Below are 17,650 nucleotides of genomic sequence, written 5' to 3'. Positions count from 1 at the left end.
AATGAAAGAAGCCTGATGCAAAAAAAAAAAAAGCCTTTTTTCTATGATTTCATTTACATGAAATCCAAGGTAAATCTAACTTATGTTGATAGACTTCAGAAAGTGGATGGAGAGGGAGGTTAAAGGAGAGGGGCATGGTGGAACTTCTGAGAGATGGAAATGACCTAAGTCGTGTTTTGAATGGTGGTTACACAACCATATACAGTTGTCAGAGTTCATGGACTAAACATTTAAGATCTGTGTATTATATCTCAATCTTGTTTAAAACAACAACAACAACAACAACAAGAATCTGTCTTCCTCTGTCAAAACGTTTGCATACTGATGAATAATCCAAGATGGGATCCTAGAGAATGTGAGAAAATGTTATATGTGAGATTTCTTGGAAGAAGAAGAAATTGGCTGCCTCGCATGTGTACAAATATGTCTGTGCTATCTGAACCCCTCAAAAGAATGTTAGGAGGTCTTGGAGTCAGCAACCTACTGAGGTAATGGAAAGCACAGCTTCAGTACCAGCAGATGCTAGGGACATCACTAAAAAGGCCATTTGAGAGTGAACACATTTTGGTGAGGTGGGTAGGAGTGGGGTGTAGGGGGTTTTGCCAGCAGTAAAGGTGCCAACTCTCATGCTTCCCCTAGAGGAGAAGGTGGTAAGTGGAGATCCTTCCAAGGATACTTCTGATGGTCCTTGGCTTGGGAATCAACTGACCGAAAGACCAGTCAGTCAGTGTATGTTGAAGATGGAGCTAAGGTGGAAGCACCCTAAAGTCAGGGATGCTGGATTAGTTTAGGTGTCAGAATTGTACCTAGACATGGTTTTTGAGGCCAGGCCTATTGGGTCCCATCTCAGGGAGGCAGCTGGATCCATTTGGCCAATTTTCGTGATGGAGAAGGAGAATTCCTTTAAGTTTCCAGTTACTGGAAAGCATTGATCCTCCAAAGATTGCCTTTTGTCTGCATAAACAATAGGTTTTTTATAACTTGATTCCCCTATGGAGTCCCTTCAAATGATCTCAAAGAGTATTCCTGACTTATGAATGCTTTGAATGCTGCTGAAAAGCAAAAAGGACTTGCTGGGGAGTCAGAAAGGACATCAGCATCAAAGTCACTTCTTCTCTTCCTGCAATGGTAGGAACAGCAGGGCCCTAAGGCATTTCTTATTTCTTGTCCAGGTCCTGTCAAAAATCTCAGCTGATCACAGGAGGAAAAGTGGTATGAGCAGGGTGATTCTCCTGCACTTTTGGAGTCAGGCTCTTGAAAACTGGTTTAGAGAAATTTATCATTAACCCCTTATATGGAGAAGTGTAGAATATGGCTATAATTGGAAATTTGTTTTAGAAAAAACTGATAAGTATGACTTCAGTGCCTTAATAATCAGTGCCTCTGATTTTTCCTGAATGACAGAAATACATATTGCGTGTTATGCAGACTGTTCCTTCGTACCTGTACTTCTCAGAGTTTGAATACTTCTGATGTTACATGCTTTAAAGATTAAAAAGTGTCACAAGCCAACATCCATCAAGCACTTGGGAGGTTGACTGAGAAGGAAGCATCATATTCATAGACTGCCTGTGTTCTTATGGTTATAGACATTTCGAGATTCATTTGTTGGCCATAAAATTGGCCATGTTTCAACATCTGTAACTCCTGTGCATACAGGAGATGAAGATTCTGTGTAGTGAGTACTGAATTGGAGTGTTGGCATTTCTGACAGAACTGGCAATTTTTCAGATTGACTGAGGCATTGGGTAGACTTTGAATTATAGATTGTATACTATTTTGCTAATTGTGCCATACTGAGAGCAATTGCAAGAGAAATGAGAACAGTTCATGCTTTGCACCTCTTCCTCCCTCAGAGGACCTTTAAGAGGGCTCAGATGGGAGCCACAAACTAGACAGAAAACTACGGTGGCAGTGGTGGAGCTAATCAGTGTCACTAAGGGTAACCATGAAGGTTGAATTGATGGCCTTTAGGATATTGGTTGCCAGTATGCTGTTGTAGTTTTATGTAATTTTTTTTTTCACCTTTAATATCACTCAGGGTTCAGTCTAAAGTGGATTGAGAAAGCTAAAGCAGGTTTTACCTTGGAAAGTGTCCCCTTTAACATTTTAGACTTCTCTAGCTACCCAGGTTTTTTTTCATGTCATTCATATTTATTTTACCTATAAAAAATATTTCCCAGCATCGTTTCATTCCAGGGAAACGAAGCAGTCTTCTACAATCGAACAAGATTAGTGTGCAAACTTAGCACTTATCTACTTATGTTTTGTAATGATTTAAAGTTCTTATCTCGTCGAATTAAATATTCATGGTAAAAAAGGAAAGACAAGAAATAGAGTGGGAGGAGGGGTGAGATTCTAGGATGTACTTCAAAGACAGACAACCCGGCTGCTTAATTTCAGTTAGTCTGGCTACTTTTCTTCATTATCCTTTTCAGTTGAAAGGCTTCAGCTGAGAATTCTTTTGCTAAACTCATTCTCTCAGATCAGTATAAAAATGTATGCTATAGTTTTCCAGGAACCCATTACTCTGTTAGCTCCTTTCTTTTACTTTCTTTTTGTTCAGTGGTGGTAATAATCATGAGACCAGTGTATCAGGAAACCTCGGGGATGAGCTTCTGTTTGGGTGAGCCTTTTCCATGGTAGTAATACCTTCAGAGACACTGTCATTCAGTCATATTTGAGCTTGGGTGAAAATGGTCAACTATACTTCCAAGTTATTTCCTTTGTTCAGAATAAAAAGTAAGGAAGCAAATTTGGTAGTAAACTATGGAAGAGAGAACATCATAAATCAACCCAAAACTGCATTGCTTAAGACAACAGTGATGTATTTTCCCTTATGATTCTGTGACATGGGAATTTAGACAGGGTTGGTAACTCCAGGTGCTATCAGCTGAGGTGGGGCATTGGGCTGGTGGCTTCAGTGGACTGGAAAGTTGTGAAGGCTTCACTTTCTAAGAGCTAGTGCTTCTTGCTTTGCTCTTATTCTTTCTTCTCTGCCTGAGTAGCTTGCCCTTTCTCATGGGACAGTATTCTCAAGATAGTTGTACTTATCTTACATGGCGGCTGTCTTCCAGAAGGAAAGGTGGAAACTGCCAAAAACAGCATCACTTCCACCACATTTTATTAGTCAAAGCAAGTTACATGTCAGCCCACATTCCAGGTGAATTGAGAGAGATTGCACCTCTTGATGGGAGGAGTGACACGAGGACAGGAAGGCGAGGGATTGATGGTGGCTGTTTGGAGATTATTGGCCAAGTTATTTACTGATGTAAATTAAATAGAAGGGACAGTTTTAGAAAAATTGACAATTTTATTTGTTCCAGTAAGGTGGACTGCTGCGATGAAGGTTATGAAACCTTTCTTGATGGGTTGTTTCATAGAGATGACTTTATAAATCCAATAATGTTGATCAGAACTCCTTCACCACTTCATTTCCTTCTCAATTTATCAATGCTTAATTAAGTCATAACTTGACTATGTGATGGAACATTTATTTTCATACTATAACTAAACCTCAGAATGCTGTAATGAATGCATTCTTGGTTCTTAGGAAATTTGGACGAAGAAGTTCAATTTAGTCTGCATCTGAAAATAATTCTAGATTTAGATTTCCCATTATTGTACTTCAATGGACAATACTTCTTGTTTTTCCTCTTACTTCTTGGAGGGAGATGTATATGTCCATTTTCTCACAGCCAGAGGTGATCTTAAAAGTAAGTGCTTTTTGTAAAAGAAAAACTAAAACCTGCAATACTAATGTAAAAATCCTCCCGAATATGAAGACTAGTCTATGGCTTGGTGAATATAAAAATCTATTCCTGTTGCATTCTAATTATTAGATAATAAAATATATTGCATGATTATTGTGTACTAAGTATTCTGAAGAAAGAGCCTTGGAATAGGAATAAGAAGATTGATGTTCTGGTTGCCTTTGGCAAGTCACTTAACTTGAAAGCTTTCTCTTTTTGTCTTTTTATCCTAGTTCTTTCTCTTTTTTTTTTTTTTTAAAAACCATTAAAAAAATTAAGGTATAGTTAGTATACAATATTGTGTTAGTTTCAGGTGTATATTCTTTTTCAGATTCTTTTCCATCTATTATAATATATTGAATACAGTTCCCTGTGCTGTATACTTTATCTGTTTTATATACAGCAGTATGTAGTTGTTAATCCCAAACTCATAATTCATCTCTGCCTGGCCCCATCCCCACTATACTCTTTGGTAACCATCAGTTTGTTTTCTATGTCTGTGAGTCTTTCTGTTTTGTAAATAAGTTCATTTATATCTTTTTTTTTTTAAAGATCTACATATAAGTGATATCACATGTATTTGGCTTTCTCTGTCCAATTTACTTCACTTAATATGCTAATCTCTAGGCCTATCCATGTTGTTGCAAATGGCATTATTTCACTTTTTATGGGCTAAATAATATTCCACTGTATGTATGTACCACATCTACTTTATCCATTTCTCTGTCAGTGAACATTTGTATCGCTTCCATGTCTTAGCTATTGTAAATAGTGCTGCAGTGAACATTGGAGTAAATATCTTTTTGAATTAGAGTTTTCTTCAGATATATAAGGCTTTTTCATAATGTATAAATTGAGGAGAATAATTCCTACTCTTCCTTCCTCAGAGAGTGTGAGATTTAAATAAATAAAAGTATTCAGGACCACATAGAAGATATGATAACTGGTGATAAGAAAAATGTTGGGATACAAAAAATGAGAAAGAACTGAATTTAGAAAATACATACGTGTGTGTGTGTGTATTCCGCCGAAGGGGCTCAAGTCTCCTTAGAGAGTATTTTCAGTAGAGTATCTAGTTAAAGCATAGAAATAGTTTAAGATAATCCCAACGATTTCCAGAGAGAGTTAGTAAGACTTTTTGTTGTTGTCATTCTGCATGTCTCTCCCAGTTATGTAGACAGTTTGGGTCAGGCTGAACTGCCTTAGCCAAAATACCAGTCCCTTTAAATGTTTAATTTCTTGTAAAAACTGGGTAACGTGGCAGAATGCTTAACTATAGGAATCAGGATTGGGCTTGTCCTTTCTGCCCTGACATTCTATCCTTTCTGTCCTTCCTTGACAGTACTTGTCTATGGTTGAAGATCCTTTTCATGGTCAATTTAATAAGGATTTTAAAACATCATCAGATAATTATCAGATAAAAATAATTCTAGATACCTGCTGACCATAGAATAGTTGACACACTTAACTGTATGCAGACATGCTTTGTTTTGTTGCACTTGGCTCTATTGCACTATGCAGATATTGTGCTTTTTACCAATTGAAGGTAACTGGCACTGAGCAAGCCATTTTCCCCACAGCATTTTGCTTATTTCATGTCTCTTTGTCACATTTTGGTAATTCTTGCAATATTTCAAACTTTTTATTATTATTATGTTTGTTATGGTGATCTGTGATGTGCGATCTTTGATGTTACTGTTGTAATTGTTTTGCCCATGTAAGATGACGAACTTAATCGTGTGTGATCTGACTGCTCCACCAACATGCTCTTCCCTGGCTCCCTCCCGCTCCTCAGGCCTCCCTGTTAGATAAAACAATTTTGAAATTAAGCCAATTAATAAACCTACAGTGACCTCAGAGTGTTCAAGTGAAGGAAAGTGTCACACATCTCTTATATTAAGTCAGAAACTAGAAATGATTAAGCTTAGTGAAGAAGGCATGTCATAAGCCAAGAGAGGGTGAAAGTTGCCTCCTTGGGCCAAACAGTTAGCCAAGTTTTGAGTGTAAATGAAAAGTTCTTTTTTTTTTTTTTGAACACATTGTCTTAAAGTCTCAGGTTTTCATAAGGTGAAGAGAACTGAGTGTAAAGCCCTGTAGGCCTGGAAACAAAAGGGGAAGTTCCTTTAGGGACAGCATTCTTTGGTGGCAAGATGGTGACTTTTGTGATTTTTGAAGGCTGGCAAGTTAATCTGGGATTTGAAGAAGAGCATCATTTAATGATCTTTATTTATTTATTTATTTATTTATTTTTATACAAAAACAGGAAAGAGACAAAATGTCCTAGTGGCCCACTGGAAGTAACAATAGTTTTCTAAACCCCAATAAATGCTGTAATTATTGTGGTTCCAAATGTGTGCCATTTTTTTTTTTTTTATATTTGATAAATTTAACGCCTTTTATTGCCATACCTCATTTTACTGTGCTTTGCTTTAGTGAACTTTATAGATACATGTTTTTTTTTTTTTTCCTTGTTAATTTTCGGTTTAATTGATCTATCCATAGGTGTGAGTGGGGTATTAAAGTCTCCCACTATTATTGTGTTATTGTTAATTTCTCCTTTCATACTTGTTAGCATTTGTCTTACATACTGCGGTGCTCCCATGTTGGGTGGATATATATTTATAATTGTTATATCTTCTTCTTGGATTGATCCTTTGATCATTATGTAGTGACCTTCTTTGTCTCTTTTCACAGCCTTTGTTTTAAAGTCTAATTTATCTGATACGAGTATTGTGACTCCTGCTTTCTTTTGGTCCCTATTTGCATGGAAAATCTTTTTCCAACCCTTCACTTTCAGTCTGTATGTGTCCCCTGTTTTGAGGTGGGTCTCTTGTAGACAACATATGTAGGGGTCTTGTTTTTGTATCCATTCAGCCAGTCTTTGTCTTTTGGTTGGGGCATTCAACCCATTTACGTTTAAGGTAATTACTGATAAGTATGATCCCGTTGCCATTTACTTTATTGTTTTGGGTTCGAGTTTATACACCATTTTTGTGTTTCCTGTCTAGAGAATATCCTTTAGTATTTGTTGGAGAGCTGGTTTGGTGGTGCAGAATTCTCTCAGCTTTTCCTTGTCTGAAAAGCTTTTGATTTCTCCTTCATACTTGAATGAGATCCTTGCTGGGTACAATAATCTGGGCTGTAGGTTATTTTCTTTCATCATTTTAAGTATGTCTTGCCATTCCCTCCTGGCTTGAAGAGTTTCTATTGAAAGATCAGCTGTTATCCTTATGGGAATTCCCTTGTGTGTTATTTGTTGTTTTTCCCTTGCTGCTTTTAATATTTGTTCTTTGTGTTTGATCTTTGTTAATTTGATTAATATGTGTCTTGGGGTGTTTCTCCTTGGGTTTATCCTGTTTGGGACTCTCTGGGTTTCTTGGACTTGGGTGATTATTTCCTTCCCCATTTTAGGGAAGTTTTCAACTATTATCTCCTCAAGTATTTTCTCATGGTCTTTCTTTTTGTCTTCTTCTTCTGGAACCCCTATGATTCGAATGTTGTAGCGTTTAATATTGTCCTGGAGGTCTCTGAGATTGTCCTCATTTCTTTTAATTCGTTTTTCTTTTATCCTCTCTGATTCATTTATTTCTACCATTCTATCTTCTAATTCACTAGAAAAGTTCTTGAAGGAAATTAAAAGCACACCCCAGTGAACACATAGATGATAAGAAAGCAAGCATCCTTACTGCTAATAATAGTGAAAATTTTAGTGGTCTGGATAGAAGATCAGACCAGCAACGATATTCCCTTAAGCTAAAGACTAATGCAGAGTAAGGCTAACTGTCTTCAATTCTGTGAAGGCTGAGAGAGGTGAGAAAGCTGCTGGAGAACAGTTCAAAGCTAGCAGAGGTTGGTTCATGAGGTTGAAGGAAAGAAGTTGAAGCCATCTTGATAACATCAAAGTGCAAGGTGAAGCAGAAAGTGCTAATGTTGTAGCAAGCTACCCAGAAGATCTGGCTAAGATAATTAATGAAGATGGCTACACTAAACAGATTTTTCAGTGTACACAAAATAGCCTTTTATTGGAAGAAGATGCCATCTAGGACTTCATAGCTAGAGAAGAGAAGTCAATGCCTGGCTTCAAAGCTTCAAAAGATGGACTGACTCTTGTTAGGAGCTAATGCAGCTGGTGATTTTAAATTGACGCCAGTGCTCATTTACCGTTTTGAAAATCCTAGCATAAAAATTATGTTAAATTTGCTGTTCATGTGCTCTATAAATGGAATAACAAAGCCTGAATGACAGCACATCTGTTTACAACATGATCTACTGAATATTTTAAGCCCACTGTTGAGATCTGCTGCTGCTGCTACTAAGTCGCTTCAATTGTGTCTGACTCTGTGTGATCCCATAGACGGCAGCCCACCAGGCTTCTCCGTCCATGGGATTCTCCAGGCAAGAATACTAGAGTGGGTTGCCATTTCCTTCTCCAACTGTTGAGATCTACTGCTCAGAAAAAAGACTCCTTCAAAATAGTACTACCTGTTGGCAGTGTCTCTGTCACCCAAGAGCTCTGATGGAGATGTAAAATGAAGTTAATGTTTTCATGCCTGCCAGCACAACATTCATTCTGCAGCCCATGCATCAAGGAGTAATTTTGATTTTTGAGTCTTATTACTTAAGAAATACATTTTGTAAAACTGTAGTTGCCGTACTGATTCCTCTGGTGGATCTGAGCAAAGTCAAATGAAAATCTTCTGGAAAGGACTCATCATTCTAGCTACCATTAAGAACATTTGTGATTCATTGGAAAAGGTCAAAATATCAACATTTAACAGGATGTTGGAAGAAGTTGACTCCAGCTCTCATGGATGACTTGGAGAAGTTCAAGACCTCAATGGAGGAAGTAACTGCAGATGTGGTAGAAATAGCCAGAAAACCAGAAGAAGAAGTGGAGCCTGAAGATGTGTCTGCTCTGCTGCAATTTCACGATAACATTTTAATTGCCAAGGAGTTGTTTCTTATGGATGAGCAAAGAGAGTGGTTTTGGAGATGAAATCTACTCTAGATGAAGATGCTATAAAGATTGTTGAAATGACAACAAAGAATTTAGAATATTAATAGCTGATAAAGCAACAGCAAAGTTTGGAAGGGTTAACTCCATTTTGAAAGAAATTCTACTGTGGGCAGAATGCTATCAAACAGCACTGCATACTAGAGAAAAATCATTTATGAAAGGAAGAGCCAATTGATGTGGCAGACTTCATCGTTGTCTTCATCTAGAAAATTGCCATAGCCACCCCAACCTTCAGCATCCACCACCCTGATCATTCTGCAGCCAATAACATTGAGGAAGACCCTCTACCAGCAAAAAGATTATGACTCACTGAAGGCTTAGATAATGGTTAGCATTTTTTTAGCAATGAAGTGTTTTTAAAATAAGGTATGTAACATTGGTTTTTTTTAGACATATCACACATTTCATAGACTACTGTATAGTATAAACATAACCTTTATATATATTAATTATATAAATGAATAAATAAATGAATAAAATGAATATTCATTTTATTGTGGTGATCTGGAGCCAAATCTGCAGTGTCTCCAAGTTTGTTTCTTCTCCAAGTGTCTCCAAGCATGTATAATAGTTTATTTCTTTGGTTGTCAGGGATCCACTAAATAATAGGCCTGTGCTATCAAATATGGTAGCCACTAACTGCCTGTGATTGTTTCAATTTAAATTTAAGTTAGTTAAAAAAAAAAATAAATAAATAAATAAATTTAAGTTAGTTAAAATAAAAACTTCAGTTCCTCAGTCAACCCTCAGCTATATTTCAAGAGCTCACCAGGTGCCATTTTGGACAGTAAACATGTGGAACATTTTCATCATTACAGAAGATTCTAATGGATGGCACTATTACAGACTATTTTCTAACCCATTTGCTGCTGTTTTTTTTCCTGCTATCTATCTCCCTCAAAGGCTTCCTCTTCCATGCTTGTTTGTTTCGGGTACACAGTGGGAAAAAAGAGATCAAACTCATGTCCAGTGTTTCTCTGTTTTAGTAGTGCTGATGAAAGAGTTGGTAACTGGATGGGCTGTAACTATTGACTAGAATAAGATTTCGGAAATATCTTTGAATTTAATTTATATGTATCACCCAAAATAGTGGTGTAGAGGTGGCTGTGTTTAGTTTTTAAATGGACTAGACTCACGTCTTCTTCGTTAAACACATCTCTTGAGCTAGTGATTACACTTCTCCTATTGAGTATTGTTTCATTATCTCTAAAAATTTTGTTTATTACAAACTCCTTTAGTAAGTGAAAATTAGGCCACCATGCTCTAGGCTTTTTCTCAGTTTAAACAAATTTCTGATCCAAGATGTGTTTGGATCTTGATATATGCCAATTAAAATATTGACTTTAAACAAAGAGGTCATAAAAAATATGTGATTAAAATGATTAGGAGTTGAGTCCTTATCACATAACCCAAAGTAAACGCAGATTGCACAATTCCGTACTTAAGTGGTGCAGCTCTGTTGTACAGGCATGTTTCTGGATATTCTAGATTGCTTCTAAATTATAGTGCTGTGTGTTGAGAGATTGATATTAAAATATACTTGGGAATTAAAATTCACTTTTGATGAATAGTTGTTTAAAAAGCTGTAAGATAGCACTGTGGAGACATGGTGTGAAAAAAGAAGTCTTCAAAACCAACTCACATTTCTTTGGATCAGAACCAGAAAAATCTGTGTAAGCAGTATATTTACCAAATGAATTTCCAGTAATGGAAGCCCATTTTTCACCTTAACATTGATGCTATTTATGCAAAGCCAGGCAACAGAATTATATCTTCATGTCACTTAATGTTTGCTACATGGACCAAATTTCAGTCATTTTTTAATTGTGAAGCTAAAAATAATGTTTGCTGCCGAAAACTTGAATTCTGCAACCAGACTTTCTTAACTTTACTTTCTTAACTTTATATCCAAGCCAGTGAGAATAGGTTCTTTCCCAGGAGATTCAGCCAGTTCACTAGGAGCATGAACCTCAGAAGAGACGATAGTTCATAGCTCCTCTCGTTGGACTTACCTGGTATGAACTGCTTGAGGATTGGGTAAGAAGGGTGATGTACCATGTGTGAATCGGCTTTGTTTTGGCAGTCGGGCAGGATACTTAGCATATCTGTCCAGAATTCCAAATCATTAAATGAGATGCTTGTTTCCCAATCGCTCTGTCATGACACGTCAACGTGTCACAAACATTTCCCCGCAGAGTTGCAGCAAGCCTAGCTTTCCTCAAAGCTCTGGTTCCTTCTTAGACACATTGCCACCAGGCTACCAGCATGGTCTGCCCATTCTCTCCCCACTCCCAAGCATTTTACAGTCTTTATGTCTGGATTTAGCTGAAGTCTTTTCTTGGCCAGGCTTGGTTTTCAGGTCCTAGTCTGAATTCCTTCACAGATGCCAAGTTGTTGCTACAAGGGGTTAAGTCAGTCTCTACACATAAGTCTAACAGTTTATCATTCAAATGACATTTCTTTGAGTGACAATCATTGCCAGTGTCCTATGAAACCACCATTTCTTTTATTTCCTAGAATTGGGAAAGGATTTGAGACACCAGGTGTAAAGGAACGGTGAAGAAAGAAGAGTGTTGGTTTGATGAACACTTGTGAACTTGACTGATTCTTGTGGGCCAGAGAAATGTATTTGTGTCAGCCTTGCCCTTTCTTGCAAGCCCTTTCAGAATATTTTCCACAAAGTTATCTGTAGTTACCATTTGGGTCAGTCTCCTTCTCCCCGTTCTCCTACTGTGTATTATTTAGATCTCCATCATATTACTACTGTTCAGGTTCTGCTTTGTCACTTGGTCATTTGTGCCTGTCTCTTATTGAAATGGTTAGATTGTTCTTTGTATCTTCAGAAGCACCTATAATACAATATGATATGATATGATAATATACAACATAAAATAACACGTTTAAATATAGATATATATTAAGTTCCTTAAATATAACAGATTCATATTCAATATAAAGTATTGAGTGCTTACTCTATATTGTATGAGACACTAGTGACAAAACAAAGAACAAAACAGGTATGACCCTTTCTTTCAAGGAGCTTTCGTCAGAGGATGGACATTAAACAGTAATTTAAACTGCAGCCTGATGAGTCTAGAAAAGGAGACATGCTGAGTGCTGTATGTGAAATGATACAAGAGGAGGACCTTGCCTCTTCTAGGGGATGGGAGAGATGATTTTCTGGTAGAAATGCTGTCTGTGGTGTCAGCTGAAACTTGGAGGATAAGTAGGAGTTAACCAGGCAGAGGAAGGGGAAAAGCATTGTACTCAGAGGGAACAGTGTGTAAAAAAGCATGTTGCTGGATTGGTTACCTTGAAGATATGAAGTGTTGAAAGACCAGTGTACTTGAAACACAGTGAGTGGGAAGAGAATGGTGCTGGAGGGGTAGACAGGCATCAACTCTTGCAAGGATTTGTGGGTCATGTGTGGAAGATTTGGTTCTTTACCCTAAAATCAAGAAATCACTACCACAAGGTATACAGCAGAAGATGCTTAATCTACATATTTATTTAATTAAACAGCCTCCAGCTTCTGGAATTTACACTTGCACTCATCGTGCTCATTTGTACTTTTTAGTCCAGGGAAAAGAAGTAGTATAACTTATACAGGTAATTGGAATATACTTTACCAAAGTTTGTTGGTAATAAGATGCCTCCTCAGAAGAGAAAGAACTACCAGTCTGGATCTAAGGCTTTTGAATTTTAGTATTAGATGTGGACCACTTGGTTTATTCTGATAACCTGGTCATCTTCCTCCCAATTTATTCTGGTTCTATTGTCTCAGTGACCATTCTTGAGTTCTGAGACCATTCACCCTGCCACCCCTCAGGAAAACTTAGCCATTAAAGGGAAGAACCCTAGTGATTTTTCTCTAGCTGGAGTTGTGTGTCCATTTCAATTATAAGCAGTCTCATGGAAAGCTTGAAGGAAGGAAAGGAGGGGAAGGGGCATCAAAATGCAAAGGGCCTGGGACTAGGCGTCCAATCATTACTTTGGTGAATTGGGGCTCGGAAAGATAGGAGGTTGCAAAATTTGTGGATGCATTGAGAATAAGGAAGGCAAGAACTTTTTTTTTTTTTTTGAAAGTATAATTGACCTACAGCACTATGTTGGTTCCAGGTGCACAACATGCTTATTCAATAACTCTATATGTGACAAAGTCATCTCCAGAAGGTAAGAATTTTTGATGGATATTCTCAAATTTTAAATTGCTTGAAGATGCCAGTGCTTTGTGCATAGAAACTTTAGATGATCAATAGTTCTTAAATATCAAAACAAAACTAGAAGTGTGCATAAATAATCATAGGTTCAAAAAGTTGCTTATTACTTTTTGAATCCTTAAGACTAGTAGAAAAAAAAATTGTTTAACCAGTTCTTATTTTTTAAAAAAAGCACAAGAAAGAGTAATTTTTAGTCAATTGCATGATTATTTGGTGATCCTTACTATAGTTGTTGTTGTCGAATTGTACATGACTGAGCGACTGAACAATAGCAACAACTATACTGGGTACAAAATAGAAAAAAATAGAGATGCAGTATTTTCTTAGGAGAAACATATCTCTCTTATATGTTAACTTTGCATTTGCTTTTAAGCATTCTCAACTCTTGGATAAGGTATTTTGCCTCCGAGCCAGTTTCCTACTGCATGGTAGGGCTATAGGAGCTTGTGGATGTGAAAGGGCTTTTAAAAACTACAAAACACATACAGATGTATTTACTGGTTTTATTGTTGCAGTTATCTATTACTGAGGAATGAGTGAAGTCACTCAGTCGTCTCCGACTCTTTGCGACCCCATGGACTGTAACCAGGTTCCTCCGTCCATGGGATTTTCCAGGCAAGAATACTAGAGTAGGTTGCCATTTCCTTCTCCAGGAGATCTTCCCCACCCAGGGACTGAACCCAGGTCTCCTGCAGAGACCTGGTAGGTAGGCAGACGCTTTACCATCTAAGCCACCAGGGAAGATCATACTGAGGAATAAACCATCTCAAATTTAAACCAATGATTTATTATTTTGCACAATACCCTGAGTTAACTGGGATCTGCTGGACGGCTCCAGTGTGATTTTAGGTCACTCATGTAGCTGCATGCAGTTGGGAGCAGAGCTATGGATAGAATGTCTTAAAATAAGTGTACTTACGTGCCTCACAGGTGTGTGGCTCTTGGCTGGAGTGCCTCTGTTCCCCTCCACCTGGCTTCCCATTCTGTAGGACCTCTCTCTCCATGTGGGCTCTCTACCTGGATACAGAGGAGCCCAGGCTTCTTTATGTGACATTTGACTGAAGGCTTTTTAAGACCTAGACCAGCAGGTTACTCAACAATATGTTTATATACTTCTGATCCATCACAAGACCATCCTACATACAGCAGGTGGAAAAATAGATTGCAAGTCTTGACTGAGGAGAGCAAACGCGCATTGGGAAAGTGTATGCAGACTGGGAGGGATTGTGGCAGCCATCTTTGAAACATTGTATGGACAGTTATTAAGTAAAGCTTGATAGATAAGAGATTCCACTCTCAATGAATAATCAGTTAGAAATAAACTCAACCTATACTACTTCTAGAAATTAAAAAGGTTTGTCATTTTTAATATGCATCATTTTTAATTTCTATCTTTGCATAATAACCATCAAATATATTCTTAGTAGTTATGCTAGTTGAAGGGGAAAATATTGTCCCCTAAAAGCCTAATTCCTGATTTAGTTTTATTATTTAATAACAAAATGTACAGTAATCATACTTTTTATTGTTTCAGAAGTTAAGTGCACTCTACATGTTTATTGATACAAAGGGAATTTGGATCTCCCTCTAGTGGCAGTAGGTTTTCTTTTCTTTTTTCAAAGAGCTTGCTTGAAATACTAAGATGGCTGACATATGTAACAGAACGTAGTTTCAAAAATCACTGGTTCTCACTGAGATGGGTGCTTTCTCCTGTGTGAGTTATGGTAGATTCTTTCATCTCTTATGAGAAATGTTCACCTTCCTAAGAAACAATGATCATATTATATGAAAAAAATTAAAAAGAGATTTTGTTTTTAAGTATAAAAACTTAAGACCCATCAATCAAGGTCTTAAGTGAAAATGATTATATTTGGACAATTAAAATAGATTGATCCTTCACTGAAAAATAAATTGAATTTTTAGTTTTTGTCTGAAGAATTATTTTTGGAGCAGATAAATGTATTTGACTGCAAAAATATTTAGAAAGAGAGCAATAGATAGTTACTGAAATGTGAAACTTGGGAAACACTAATCGCCAAAACAAAAATAAATAAATACAAAATAAAAATAGAGGTACCCAAACCTTCTACTTTCCTCTAAAAAAAGTTCGAGTTCAGATTTTCTTAGCCAGTGGAGAAACAATATTCCTCATAGCCATCGCCATCATTGTACAAAAGGAAGCACCACGTCAAAGGGTGGGAATAGAAAAACAGGGACAATAGAATGTGTAAAGGAAGCTTTCCTATCTCCACCCCACCACCAAATAGAGTTAACTTAGTCCTGTTGTCTGTTCATTTACAGGCAGATCTATTCTAATTCTTTAAGAAAGGACATTTTCTATAATGCTATCAGAAAAAAACATTCTTACAAATGCTGTTTTCTCAACTCTTTACTGAAGCTGATCCAAGTTACTTATCCTGCATTGTCTTTTCTGGCAGGCTGAGGTCCTCATCCCTCTCTTCTCTTTCACAGAGATAGCAGGATGACCAGGGGTGGTAGATGAAAATTCAGAGATTTTTTTTTTTTCTTTTTTGCTTTTTAAAATTTCCAGAAAGTAGAACCTAGGATTATCCAAATAATGTCAGGATATTTTTTGTTTGGGAGTAAACTATGAACTAGTAAGATTTCCACGAAATTAATTAAACCATCCAATGAAAATTGAGTTTTTCTTTCCAATACCTCTTTTCAGTTCGACGTGTATAACCAAGTATGCGTCTCTTGTGGTCTCGATTACATCCGGTGTTTTTAGCTGGCAGCATTTCCTCTGTTGAGGCCCCACTTGATTTGCCAGACTTCATTTCTGTGAATATAAAGAGAAAACCAAGTTGTATGAGACAGTGGAATTTAAGAAAAAAAAATCAAGTGTTAGGATAACATTGATTTTTGAAATAAAAAACCAGCACTAAATCTGTTACAAACTGATCCTTTGATTATGAAAAATATATAGGCTACAAAAGTACTTGGAAAGTCTTATAGCCATCTTTTAACCATGCAGTATGTTTTCTTTTGAATATATATAAAAATTTAATTCAACTATCAGGGACCAAAGAAGCCCCTCCTTTGTAGTTGTACGGATCTGGAATAATGAAAGTGAATTTGCAATTCTTAAAATGGTGTTTTCTTCCAGTTCTCATAGAAGTGTTTTTGGAACAGTGGTCTGTACTAACAGCTGTATTCAATCTTGAGTAAAAGTCACTTCCTGAAGAGAATGAAATTCAACTTAACATTCAAACTTGCCCGGAACGTAATCCTGTGGGGCGGGTGTACTATGTGATTATGAAACTGGGCATGGGCACCCTGCTGAGGTGGTTTCTTGTAAATAGTACCCAACAGAAACCGTTAATCGGTGCCAGTGCTTTGAACTGAGGATTTAATCATCTAAAAGCATTGCTTCTTCATACACAAAACCATCTTAATTTGCAAGAATTTTCCTCTTTGGTATTTTGAAAATATAATTCCCTTCTGGAATTATATTTGTATGGAATCTGTATCTTTATCTACACACACTCATATATATATAGATAGATAGATATACATATATATGTGCATATGTTTATATATATTTAAGCTTCTCAGATTTTTTAAATTGTCATTCTTAGTTTCAGGCAAGTTTGTTTTTGATTTTTTTTAATTCATTCACTATAATGAACCTAGTTTAAATAGAGTTTTTGTTCCTGGCCTCATAAGGTTAGTTGATTACACGTAGAGATATGAGAAGTACAGTTTTAGCCACTTAATATCTATTTTAAAAATATCTTTTAGATAGATATTACTAACTTTTACTGTCCTAAATATTGTACTTATTTATTTTAAAGAAACAAATGTGTATCAGTATAATTTGGACATTGTTAATGGAATCATGCTTTAGGTGGAAAAGTTTTTACTGAATCAGTTGTTTCATTTATATATCACTCTTCTGATGACTCAATAGTGATTACATGGTTTTCAATCAAACCATCAAACTGAAACAAAGGGAAAGTCTGACATGTTAAGCCAGAATTAACAAACATATATAAAAATTCCAGCCTTCTCAATTTGTCGAAATCAAAACCATTTCCTGCTTACTTTGGTAACAAAGGAGGGAGCGAGGCTTTCTTCACTCCTTGACGAAATCTCCCAAGTTGCCTTGAAGACCTTTGTTTATAATGTCTTCATGCATTCTTTTCTTTTTGACATGCTCCCCTCCCTCCAGTGAGATACTAATTAAAGAGAGGCCACTGTGACCCGAGATGGTTTAAAAGTCACCAGGAATGAGGCAGCAGGGCAAATCTGGACAGGAAGTGCTCATTCCTAAAATATAACACAGCCCTTAAGACCATCTTATCAAAAATCTATTGGCTTCTAATAGCAAAAAAAAAAAAAAAGTGCTTCCTTTGATTTAGAAGATATACACTTAAACCCAAAATAGAATCTCTAAAACTTATTTAGACAATCCGGCATATGTACACTTTTTAGAAGAATTTGAAACATAACATCATCTCATATATTAAATGGTATATTAAATGGTCATTTTAGAGACATTGAAATACATAAGCATTAATGACATATTTGGAGTTTCATTTTGGTTTTTGTTGTTGTTTTTGTGGGGAGAGAAACCTATATCTTGGCATTCCTTTTAAAGAATTTGAGACAGCTCAGATTGCATGTAAGAACCTTGGTTT

At 36.6% G+C, this 17,650-nt stretch overlaps 1 protein-coding gene and 1 long non-coding RNA gene across 12 annotated transcripts in view; one reads left to right on the top strand and one right to left on the bottom strand.

Annotated features, from left to right (window-relative positions):
- Nucleotides 1-17,650, top strand: part of RBMS1 (RNA binding motif single stranded interacting protein 1) — a 219,968-nt gene that overhangs the window by 53,200 nt on the left and 149,118 nt on the right. For 3 of the 11 annotated variants that reach the window (XM_086355885.1, XM_086355859.1, XM_086355827.1), the window contains exon 2: nt 12,889-12,942. The exons of the other annotated variants lie outside the window; for them this stretch is intronic. The gene's annotated coding sequence lies outside the window, so the exon portion shown is untranslated. The remainder of the gene's footprint in view (nt 1-12,888; nt 12,943-17,650) is intronic. 11 annotated transcript variants of the gene reach the window in all.
- Nucleotides 11,254-16,129, bottom strand: LOC147378416 (uncharacterized). The gene is made up of 3 exons (XR_015147067.1): nt 15,669-16,129; nt 13,909-14,006; nt 11,254-11,618 (listed from the first exon to the last, which is right to left on the bottom strand). It is a non-coding gene; the product is annotated as an uncharacterized LOC147378416 (long non-coding RNA).

This window comes from Bos grunniens, chromosome 2, assembly GCF_055505025.1.
Source record: "Bos grunniens cultivar Pamir isolate PY7600 chromosome 2, Bosgru_T2T1.0, whole genome shotgun sequence".
Lineage (NCBI taxonomy): Eukaryota > Metazoa > Chordata > Mammalia > Artiodactyla > Bovidae > Bos > Bos grunniens.
The sequence above is the reverse complement of the archived record's forward strand: the minus strand, read 5'-3'. Positions and strand labels throughout refer to the sequence as shown.